Source organism: Odontesthes bonariensis, chromosome 1, assembly GCF_027942865.1.
Source record: "Odontesthes bonariensis isolate fOdoBon6 chromosome 1, fOdoBon6.hap1, whole genome shotgun sequence".
NCBI lineage: Eukaryota > Metazoa > Chordata > Actinopteri > Atheriniformes > Atherinopsidae > Odontesthes > Odontesthes bonariensis.
Genome location: NC_134506.1, coordinates 1,674,817 through 1,687,060, shown reverse-complemented (window position 1 = coordinate 1,687,060; position 12,244 = coordinate 1,674,817). Strand labels below are relative to the sequence as shown.

General features: G+C 48.9%; 1 pseudogene; it reads right to left on the bottom strand.

Annotated features, from left to right (window-relative positions):
• Positions 1–9,035: 9,035 nt before the first annotated feature.
• LOC142382975 (uncharacterized) lies at positions 9,036–12,028 on the bottom strand (annotated as a pseudogene).
• Positions 12,029–12,244: the final 216 nt, after the last annotated feature.

Genomic DNA, 12,244 nt, shown 5'->3' with positions numbered 1-12,244 from the left:
TGCAAAACGAACCGCTACAGGAAATCTTTCCTGCCCACAGCCATCAGCATCTATAATAACTCCTTGATTTAATTGAGCTACATCAACATTTAATTTCCCTCTAGGATAAATAAAGTATTTTTGAATTGAATTGAATTGAATTGAATTTGTATGCCTGTGATGGACTGGTGACCCGTCCAGAGTGTACACAGCATGACGGCGGCTGGGATGGGTTCCAGGCTCCTGGAACCTTAATTTGGATAAAGTGGTCATAAAAAAAATAATAAGCTAATAGAAATGAGTTATTCATTGTGTTTTTTTCATGGAGAATTAAGCTTACATGAAGTTTTCTTTCAGTGTCTGTATTTATGAATGAGAACAGTGCCATCGTGACAAAAACAGGAAAATGCAACAATAGCTTCCATGTGTTTTCTCTCCAGATTCCTGACCAAAAGAATTTATAGAATAAAGCATGTCTTGAGAGAGCTGACAGGGCAGAAGATTAAACTCTGTAAACGTTTTAGGACAATAGAGGAAAATATCGATTAAAAATAGATTAAAACTTATTACAATAACTGACCAGAAGGTGTCGCATTGGATGAACCTTCTCATCAACAGGATTGTAACTGCCTTGGCATGAGAAATGTATTTAGTGACATGGCATAGCTGCAATGTTTTTTTTCCTAATTTCAAAGCCGAAAGGCAAGCAGACATTTTCTCTATTTATATTTTTATATTAATTTCTAATAAATGGATGCTATCCTTTATAATTAAATTATTACCACGTTTATAGTGTCATACAGCATAAAAGAAAAACACATGTAAATTGTCAAGCAGTGATTTGTGTTACAGTAAATATGAAATTGCATTACTGTGACAGCAGTAAATTCAAGCCCTTCAGTTAATTCTATTAAATTCAGTTTATTTATATAGCTCCAAATCACAACAAATGTCATTTCAAGGCACTTCAATTATACAGTCTGATTCAAGCCAATTTGAGTCCAATTCATTGTAATCATAATCCAATCAAATCCAATTAATTTAATTCAGAATTAGATCATTTAGACATAAATAGCTCATTCAAAAACAATTTCCGAGCAAAGGAAACCAACAGATTGCACCGACATTTCTTTTTAGTCCAATCTCCCGTCCTTGTCACCCCCACGGACTCATGTTTTTAGTTTTATGTTTTAGATTACGTTTTTGTGTTTCGGTTCATGTCTTGGTTTTTAGTTTTGCCATTGCTTTTCCCCTCACGTCACGTACCAGTTCATCAGTTCATTCACTGCACCTGTTTATTCCCCACCAGCTGCACCTTGTTCCCAATCACTCTCACTCCCTATTTAGTTCTCAGTCCTTTGTGTTCCTTTGTGAGATTCTTTTTTTTTTTTTTTTTTTACCCTTGTCCTTTCCAGCATTATGGCAGCAGAATTGTAATCTGAATACCGTTTATGCTAAACACATTTGCTCTGCCAAGGGAAGCTTTATGAATGTAAAGCTCCCCTTGACGCCCATCAACTCCTCATTTTTATTTATTTATTTTTGTTACAATATTTAAGATGATATGATAATAGTGCCGAACCGGACCGGGGGACAGAGAGAGAGGGTGAGTGAAGAAGAGAAAAAAAAGAACAGAAACATGAAGAGACAAACATAAAAAACAATGAAAAATCAGACAACCAGCTGCTACACCTGTAAAAACAAAACTGAAGACGATTCACAGCTTTTGTGGGGAATCCAACCTTAGAAGCACCAGGAGCACCTGGAAGCAGACAAGCAGAGAACAAACACACAGACAAAAAAAACAAAAAAACACAAGCAGCAGCAATCTCATATATTACACAGGTGACCTTAAACCACAGGACAGCACAACAACTGCTTAGTGAGCATGCTACTGGACTAACGAATGTGTGTGTGTGTGTGTGTGTGTGAGTGTGTGTGTGTGTGTGTGTGTGTGTGTGTGTGTGTGTGCGCATCAACATGCAATACACATATATGGTCCCACATAATAACCATGCTTAAATATCAGTGTATAGTGTCACAATCCCCACCCCCCCCCAGCAATCAGAAGCAGGCCGAGAGGGCCCCCAGACCCAGGCCACCAACAGCCCCCAAGGAGCACAGACTCCAGAAAGCCCACCATAGGGACAACCACGCATCCCCCCAGAAGACAGCAGAGGAAGCCCCCGGACAGAGCCCCCACAAGCATCGGGCAGAGCCCCCCCGGCATCCAGAGGCGGCAGCCTACCAGCCCCACCAGGCCCCCGCCACCCAGACACCAAACCCCCCAGCAGGGGCCCCGCCCAACATTCTTATTCAAATGTAAACCCCCTTTTTCCATGACTCTGCTCCTCCTCTACCCTCCTCCCAAAAATAACTCCTCAACCTTCATCTCCGAAATCCATGACCTCCTCACAACCCTCTGCACAACCTCCTCCAACGTAATAATCCTCGGGGACGTGAACATTCACGTGGACAACCCATCCTGCCACTTTGCATCTGATTTCCTACAACTTTTGGACACTCTCAACCTCAAACAACATGTCCATACCCCAACACACAAAAAGGGACACACACTGGACCTGGTCATCACCGACTCCATCCCCATCAATAACCTGGCTGCCTACACTCTAGGTGTGTCCGACCACAAGGTCGTCTCCATGGAGCTGCCCTTCCCCCCATCTCACGCCAAACCTAAACGTCAAATCAGTTTCCGGAATTACAAAAACATCAACCACAACACCATAACCTCTGACCTGGAACTCCTCTCCACTGCAACCCCCCCATCAGTCAGTGAAGCAGTTGACCATTATAACACCAGTCTGCAAAACCTCCTCGACCTTCACGCCCCTGTCAAAACCCGAACAGTCACCTTCTCATGCTCAGCCCCCTGGTTCGAGCTGAGAGCTGAGAAAAATTAAGGCGGCTGGGCGGGTTCTGAAGCGGCGAGCCGTGGCCACTGGGCTAACTATGCATAAATTGGCCTACAGAGAGCACCAGAGGTAGACCCCGAAGCCGTTTGTATTTAGGATAATGGCTGGCTGATGAAATTATTGGCTGGCTAGCTGGCTCAGCCAAAACCTTAATGGCTGCTGCAGCCACCAAAATGTTCATGGCTGTAAATGGCTCATACAGTTACTTCATGCCTATGGTCTACGTTCTACTGATTAACAAGGTCCCAACATGCAGTGTACTGGTTACACATATACATAGGCTATTTCCACAACACAGTTTAGCAAAAAAAAACAGATAGTACTACAACAAATAATGTATTTATTTTAGCATTTGTTTATTAAAAGTTTAAAAAAAATTCATATTAAAAACACCTTTTCAATCACAATGTGCTGATTGGGAACAAATACATGTACATGTCTTATTTACAGTATTATCTCAGTCACTTATTAAAGTTCAAGAACAACGGAGAACCATGAAAAAAAAAAATTAAATGGACGTCGCTGTGTATCTTATCCTCAGGCGAACGCTACAAACACAGATTTGGGGGGAATAAATAGCAAATTACCACAGGTCTCTGGGTTTTTACTTATCTGATAATAAAGCGAGCATGACTATTAAATGCTAACCTGCTACTGTTCGAGAAAGGCATCGTTCAAATAACTTACTAGCAGTGGTCAGTCAGACATAGTATACTGTAAGTCTCTGAAAAGGTTATCAGCTAGCTTACTATGATGAAAGAATGTGAAAACAACAAAAATTAGCTCTTCGATTTACCTCCTTGGCAGCAGCAGCAAAGAAGGCAGCCATTCTCCTCGACTTCGCGCAGCTCGATGAAAGTTCTAGAGCTCTAGTTCTCCTGTCAAATCTCAGTTTTTTTTTCTATTCTCTGTCGTCTCCCGCTGCCCAGTGTATCGTAACAACGGCACTCTTTTGCTGGCACCCACTGTGATATCAGTAGCCTTAATCTACTGTATGCTTCTCTATTGTTACCAGTTTGTAAATTTGTGTAATTTTTCTTCTAGCTTAATATGTGGATAAAACCATTGGGTATTTGGTGCAGGTGCACGTAATTCTTGGTGGCTCAGCCAAATTTTAATAGATGGCGGCTCAATTTGACTTACAAAATTGTTGGCTAGCGGCGGCTGGAATTCTTAATGGCGCTTTTGGCGGCGCCTAGCAGCGGCTTCAGGGTCTACCCAGAGGGCCTACTCAAGGTCCCTCAGGGAGGCGCAGTCACATTTTTACTCAAACATCATCAACAATAGCCCTGGCAATTCTAAAACACTCTTCTCCACCATAAACCACTTCCTGAAACCCCAAACCTCCAAACCCAGCAACACCACAGTGGAATAATGCAATACCTACCTGGACTTCTTCAGATCCAAAGTAAACAACATCTGTTCTCTCCTTTCCGGTCCTGTTACTCCACCTGCCCCAGCTGCCACCCCACTGCCTGTGATCTCTCTCCCCCTCTCTTGCTTCACCAACACCACACAGCAAGAAATCGAGGACACTGTCAGGGGGATGAAGCCCTCCACCTGCGCCCTGTACCCCCTCCCCACCACCATAATCAAAGACAACATCTACGCCATAAGTCCTCTGATCACTAACATCATCAACCTCTCCCTCCAGACCGGCCAGATTCCATCAACCCTAAAGACTGCCATTCTCACTCCCCTGCTTAAAAAACCCTCCCTCGACCCAGACACTCTCTCCAACTACCGGCCCATCTCAAACCTCCCATTCATTTCCAAAATCCTTGAGAAAATAGTGTCTATTCAGCTCCAAAATCACCTCAACCCCAATAACCTCAGTGAATAATTTCAATCAGGCTTTCGATCCGCCCACAGCACGGAAACCGCCCTGGTCAGGGTTACAAATGACCTTCTGATGGCGGCAGATGCAGGCTCCCCCTCTCTGCTGATCCTCCTGGACCTCACGGCTGCGTTTGACACCGTAGACCACAACATATTACTCACCCGCCTTCACTCCATCGGTATCAATAACACTGCTCTCAAATGGCTCACTTCCTACATCTCCAGCCGGACAGAATACGTTTCCCTGGGAGGGTCTAAATGACACACCCAGCCTGTCACCTCTGGTGTGCCCCAGGGATCCGTCCTGGGCCCCCTCCTGTTCACCCTGTACCTGCTACCCCTCGGCCGTGTCATCGGCAGGCATGGAATCAACTACCACTGCTATGCTGATGACACGCAGCTCTACATCAAAACCAACCCCCCGCATCATCTCCAACACCGCTATCCAATCTCACTACATGCCTGGAGGAGACCAAGGCGTGGATGAGTACAAACTTCATGCAGCTCAACAGTCACAAAACGGATATCATGCAAATTGGCACCCCACATCAACTACACACATCTCCCACAACCAGCATCACTTTCTCTGGACAGGACATTCCACTTTCACAAGTTGTCACAAACCTCGGAGTAAAAATGGACCCTCAGCTAAGCTTCGAAGCCCACATCAACCACATTTACAAAACCTCCTTCTTCCACCTCAGAAATATCTCGAAACTCCGCCCCTCACTCACCATTGCTGCCTCTGAAAAACTCGTCCAGGCCTTTGTCTCCTCCAGGCTGGACTACTGCAACGCACTTCTCATCAGGATCCCTGGCAAGAGCCTCAAAAAGCTCCAATACATCCAAAACAGCGCCACCAGGATCCTGATGAGAGTGCGTAAGCGAGAACACGTCACACCCATACTCAAATCACTCCACTGGCTTCCCATCGTATCCCGGACCGAATACAAGATTTCCCTGCTAACCCATCAGTGCATCCATGGCAATGCCCCCTCCTACCTCAAGGAACTAATCTCCCTTCAACCATCAACACGCAACCTCCGCTCTTCAAACACCAACCTCCTCAAACCTGTCAAAACTAAACTACGAACTATGGGCGACCGGGCCTTTTGCTCGGTTGCCCCTGAGCTGTGGAATGCTCTTCCTGCACACCTCAGAGCACCACAGTCAATTGACACTTTTAAAAGAGGACTTAAGACCTACCTTTTTAGTAAAGCCTTTCCATGATTGCTTTGGTTTTACTTGTCCTCACGTTTTAATAATTTCTTGATTTCTATTTCCTTAGTTGATATTTGTTTTCTTGCTTTTTTTTTTTTTTTTTCATATTCTGTAGCACTTTGAGGTTTGGAAGAATGTAAAGTGCATTATAAATAAAATCTATTATTATTATTATTATTATTATTATTATTATTATTACCCGAGAGGGCCAGGGGCCCCAGACAGCCAACCGCAGTGGGCCAGCGCACGCCCCAGTGCCCCTGGGCAAGCGCCCCGGGAGTCAAGACGCGCCCACAGGTGGGTGAGGCCGCGAGCAGCGGAGAGAAGCAATGCCCCCCCCCCCCCATCAGGAACAGCACAAGCAGGCCAGAGGACAGGAGGACCCAGACCCAGACCCAGTTACCCCATAAATCATATAAGGAATAAAAAATAAAAAATTAAATTAAATTAAATTAAATTAAATTAAATTAAATTAAATAATAAATAAATAAATAATAATAAAAAAACACATCCACACACACTCGCACAGCACATGCACACATCCCCCCGCTGGAGTGTGGCGCAGTGGGCACATCTGGGGGCCAGCAGCCCCCCAACCACCACAGCCCCCGAACCAGCAGGACAACTCCTCCTCCTGGCCCCCCCCGCCCCAGGCAGCAACCAGGCAACAGGGGTGCGGGAAAACCCCTCCCCTCGCCCCTCTGGCTCTTTGATATTTCTTAATAGTGAGCATTTAAAATTGAGGGGCAAGCAACCTTGTGGAACTGGGAGCGTGGCCCTCCGGGCAGCCTACATACCCAAAGAGCCCCGCCCACCAGATACCACTCAGTGCTATCACCCCCCAAAACCTAGTGTGTGTGTGTGTGTGTGTGTGTGTGTGTGTGTGTGTGTGTGTGTGTGTGTGTGTGTCTCATGATTAGTAATGTCTAAGGTGTAATTAAAACAAGGGCAGGGGGCTGCAGAGTGCAGCAAAGGGGACCACCTACGTGGACCCATCCGCTGCACCTCACAGAACACACCCGCCCTCAAACCCTACGTGTGTGAATGTGTGCTGTGTACAGGAGCCAGAAGGGAGAGGGGTATGGGGATCTAGAAGACCGAGGGAGAGAGGCTCCCCCGGAGAGGGCTGCCTATTGGCTGCAATAGGCACCCCTGTTCCCCGGGATCCGCCACAGAGCAGGAGGGCTCGATGTTCACCAGGTCCGGGGCCCGCAGCGTATTCAGGGAGCCACTTGGCAACCCGAAGGCACCCACCCGCCCCACCCCAGACGGCCCCTACAAATAAAAAAAAAAGAACAAAACAAAACATACAAAACAAAACCAACAAAATAGAACAAAACAAACAAAAACAAATAAACAACAAACAAACCACACAATCACTCCAGTCATAGCAGCCCGGGCCTGAGACCCACCATCACCCAGGCCCACCCAAGCCGCTCCCAACCGGGGAGAAGCACCGCCACACCCCACCGCACGCCACCACACCCTAACAAAGAACAGCCTGCAGGCACATCAGAGACCCCAGAGCAACCAGCGGCTTTGTGAGATTCTTGCCTTACCTTACCTACCTGACCTGCCTGCCTTGCTTCCCGTTTGTTACCCATGTTCCACGTCGTCTTTGCCAAAGTTAAGTATTTATTTATCCATGCCATGTTGAGACCTTTGTTTATTTTTTCCACAGTAGTTTTTTGAATCCGTCTCAGCCGTGCTTTTTGTTTGTACTTTTTTTTTGTTAATAAACCTAGTTTTCTATTTTGAAGTCTGCATCCGTGTCCTACCTTCCCCACCTTCACCCTCAACCCCCAAACCTTGACAGAAGAATCTCACCAGCTATGGACGCGGCGGACTCAGACCGTTTCTGGGACCTCTTGGAAGTCTTCTGGGACACCACCTTGTGGCAGAGGCTGGAGGCAACGAACTAACTCCTGGGTTTTCTCTCTGAGGAGCGGATTCTTCAAGCCTGGACTGAGAATCTGTCCCATATCCTGCAGCTGGCGAGGAGTGTGCAGCGTGCCTTACTCATGGAACTTTTCGGTTTGGAACCAGAGAAGGTAGGCACGCTGTGCACATCCTCCCTCACCTCTTTAACACCTCAGCCCACAGATTCTCAGTCCAGAGACCCAGCAGCCACAGTGTCCGGAGACCCAGCAGCCACAGCCACAGTGTCCAGAGACCCAGCAGTCCCAGCCGTCAAAGAGCTGGCCCCAGCCGTCAAAGAACCTGACCACGAACCTGACCACGAACCTGACCACGAGGCCCCAGGGCCTGACCACGAGGCCACAGGGCCTGACCACAAGCCTGACCACGAGCCTGACCACGAGCCTGACCACGCACCTGTCCTGGAACCTGTCCACGAACCTGACCTCGAACCTGACCACGAACCTTTCCCAGAACCTTTCCCAGAACCTTTCCCAGAACCTGTCCCAGAACCTGTCCCAGAGCCTGACCAAGAGCCTGACCAAGAGGCCACAGGGCCTGACCAAGAGGCCACAGGGCCTGACCAAGAGGCCACAGGGCCTGACAAAGCCTCAGAGCCCATGGAGCCCCGACCCATGGACTCACTTTTTCGAGCCCCTCCCTCCCACCCCCAGACATTGGGGATGTCTGGGATCCATCCCTTAAAGGGGGGGCTCCCCCCCCCGCCGGACGTCCGGCCGCCTGCTGAACGGTCTCCGGCTCCTCTTCCTGTCACATTACATTACATTACATTACATTACGGTCATTTTGCAGACGCTTTTAACCAAAGCGACTTACAATAAGTGCGTTCAACATCGGTAGGCAAAAGAACTTCAGGTCACAAGAAATCATAAGTGCATTTCCTTCCAAAACCAAACAGCTAAGAGCAAAACTAGTGCTAGAGTAAGTGCGATAGGTCAGGTACCTCAGCCTCTCACCAACTGCACACCAGTCACAGCGGGGTGGGGATGCAAACCCTGGTTCGGGTAGGGGAAGAAATAAAAGAGGTAAGAAAAGCAGGAATGGGATTCAAACCCTGGTTCGGGTAGGGGGTAATGAAAATATAGAGGGTGCCAGTGGTGGAGGAAACAATAAGTGCATAAGGAACTAGGACGGAGCAGGTGATGTCCTAAGAGTGCGGATCTGGGTAGTTTTTCCTGCAGAGATGGTTTTCAGCCTGCGGTGAAAGATGGGCAGCGACTCAGCTGTCCTGATATCAGTCGGGAGATCGTTCCACCATCAGGGTGCCAGAACAGAGAAAAGCCGTGACCGCGTCGATCGTGCGCAGGGACCCCTGAGTGACGGGGCAGCCAGGCGCCTGGTGGCCGCAGAGCGAAGTGGTCGGGCAGGGGTGTAGGGCTTGACCATAGCCTGGAGGTATGAAGGAGCTGTTCCTTCCACTGCCCTGTAGGCCAGCACCAGAGTCTTAAACTGGATGCGAGCAGCTACAGGGAGCCAGTGTAGAGAGCGGAGAAGGGGAGAGGTGTGGGAGAACTTGGGGAGATTGAACACCAGACGAGCAGCAGCTTTCTGAACCAGCTCCAAAAGTCTGATGGCAGAAGCTGGGGCGCCAGCAAGGAGCGAGTTGCAGTAGTCCAGGCAGGAGATGACAAGAGCCTGGATGAGCACCTGTGCTGCCTTGTCGGTGAGGAAGGGGCGAATCCTCCGGATGTTGTAGAGGAGGAATCGGCAGGAACGGGTCACTGATGCAATGTTTGCCGAGAACGACAGTTGGTCGTCCAGGGTCATACCCAGATTCCTCGCGGTCCGGGTTGATGTCACCACGGAGTCATCCATGGTGATGGCCAGTTCTCTGAATGGGCAGCCCTTCCACGGGAGAAACACCAGCTCAGTCTTGTCCAGGTTGAGCTTAAGGTGGTGCATCGACATCCACCCCGAGATGTCTGCCAGGCACACAGCAATGCGTGCTTCCACTTGGGTGTCAGAAGGGGGAAAAGACAGAATCAGCTGGGTGTCGTCTGCATAGCAGTGGTAGGAAAAGTTATGGGAGTGGATGACAGAACCAAGAGATGATGTGTAGAGGGAGAAAAGAAGAGGACCCAGGACCGAACCTTGGGGAACCCCGGTGGTGAGCCTACGTGGCTTCGACACAGACCCTCTCAGTGTGACCTGGTAGGAGCGATCTGTCAGGTAGGATGAGAACATGGAGAGTGCAGAGCCAGAAACCCCCATTCCCTCCAGGGTAGAGAGAAGGATGTCGTGGTTCACTGTGTCAAATGCTGCAGAAAGGTCCAGGAGAATCAGGACAGAGGAGAGAGAGTTAGCTCGAGCAGTTTGGAATGACTCAGTTACTGCTAGGAGGGCCGTCTCAGTTGAGTGGCCCACCTTGAACCTGGACTGGTAGGGATCCAAGAGGTTGTTCTGGTGGAGGTAAGAGGACAGTTGTTTAAAGACAGCACGTTCAAGAGTTTTGGACAGAAAGGGTAGAAGGGATACCGGTCTGTAATTCTTGATATCTGAAGGGTCAAGAGCTGGTTTCTTTAGAAGAGGAGTGACTCTGGCAGTGCTCAAAGCAGAAGGAAAAGAGCCTGATGTCAAAGACGTGTTAATGAGGTGGGTCAGGTAAGGAAGAAGATCAGGAGCAGCAGAATGAAGGAGAGGGGAAGGGACTGGGTCAAGCGAACATGTGGTGGGGCGGCTGGATGTTACAAGGTGGAGGACCTCATTTGCAGAGAGGGGAGAGAAGTGGGACAGAGAGGGAGGTGAGGCAGAAGGTGGTGGAGAGGGAGGAGTGGGAGAGCGACAGGTGTGGGTGGTGTGGACAGCTGGGGGGTGAGGGAAGGAAGATCGGATATCGTTAACCTTCTTGTCAAAGAAGTCGGCGAAATCTTCAGGGAGGAGGGAGGAGGAGGGGAGAGAGGGTGGGGGTTGGAGGAGGGATGAGAAAGTTTGGAAGAGTTTTTTGGGGTTGGAAGCAGAAGTTTGAATTTTGTTACAGAAGAAGGCAGTTTTTGCAGCAGAGAGAGAGGAGGAAAAAGTGGAAAGCAAGGACTGGAAGGCAAGAAGGTCTTCAGGAAGTTTACTTTTCCTCCATTTGCGCTCAGCCGCCCTCACGCTCCGCCTCTCAGTACGCACTGAGTCCGACAGCCAAGGGGCAGGTGGAGCTGAGCGTGCAGGCCTGGAGGTGAGGGGACAGAGTTTGTCCAGAGAGGAGGACAGGGTGGAGAGAAGAAGATCAGTAGAAGTGTCAGGGGAAAGAAGAGAAAAAGATTCAGGGGCAGGCAGAGCAGAGAGAACAGAAGAGGAGAAGTCAGTGGGGGAGAGAGAGCGAAGATTGGGACGAGAAGATACCAAGTGGGTGGGGGGAGGTCGGGAGGGAGGGAGGAAGGAGAGGAGAGGGAGAGGGTGTAGGACATGAAGTAGTGGTCAGAGAGATGAAGAGGAGTGACAGAGAGGTTGGCGCTAGAACAGTGCCTGGTGAAGATAAGGTCCAGTATGTTGCCAGCCTTGTGGGTAGGAGGAGATGGGGAGAGAGCTAGGTCGGAGGAGAGAAAAGAAACAAGAGGGTGAAGCTTCTCTGTCTGGATGTTGAAGTCACCGAGAAGGATGAGGCCGGAGCCATCATCAGGGAAGTGAGAGACAAGAGTGTCCAGCTCCTCCAGGAAGTCCCCAATAGGGCCTGGTGGGCGATAAACTACAGCGATGGTGAGCTTGACTGGGTGAGAGACAGTGACAGCATGAAATTCAAAGGAGGAGGGAGAGAATTGCAAGAGGGAACAAAGAGAGTATTTCCAGTCCTTTCTAAATGAGCAGGCCAGTACCACCGCCCCGCCTCGCAGCTCTGGAAGTGTGAGAGAAAGAGTACACATCAGACAAACTGCGGGCGTGGCAGTGTTTTCTGGGGTGATCCAGGTCTCTGTAAGAGCAAGAAAGTTAAGGAAGAGCATGGATGCATAACCTGAGATAAACTCAGCCTTCTGCACAGCAGACTGGCAGTTCCACAGCCCCCCTGCCACCACTTGCTCAACATGAGTAGAGAGAGAAGGGTGGATGAGGTTGGTGGGGTCCCGGCCTCTGGGTCTGACCCTGTATCTGCGTGGTCGCCGAGACTGAGAGGAAAGAACGGGAATGAAGCACATGGTTACTTGAAAATTGGTACTTTACACTTACAGAGACCATCCAGATGAAGATTGTCCTAGAGGAAGTCGGACTTGAAAAAGTCAGGTGCCTTTGTACGACAGCCTTCGTTTGAAGACTGACGCTTGAAAGCTGACGCTTCCAACAACAGGAGTTGCTTTGTACTGATTCACTAATTGCTGATTGACAGTCAAAAATCTAGCAAAAATCAGGCAAAG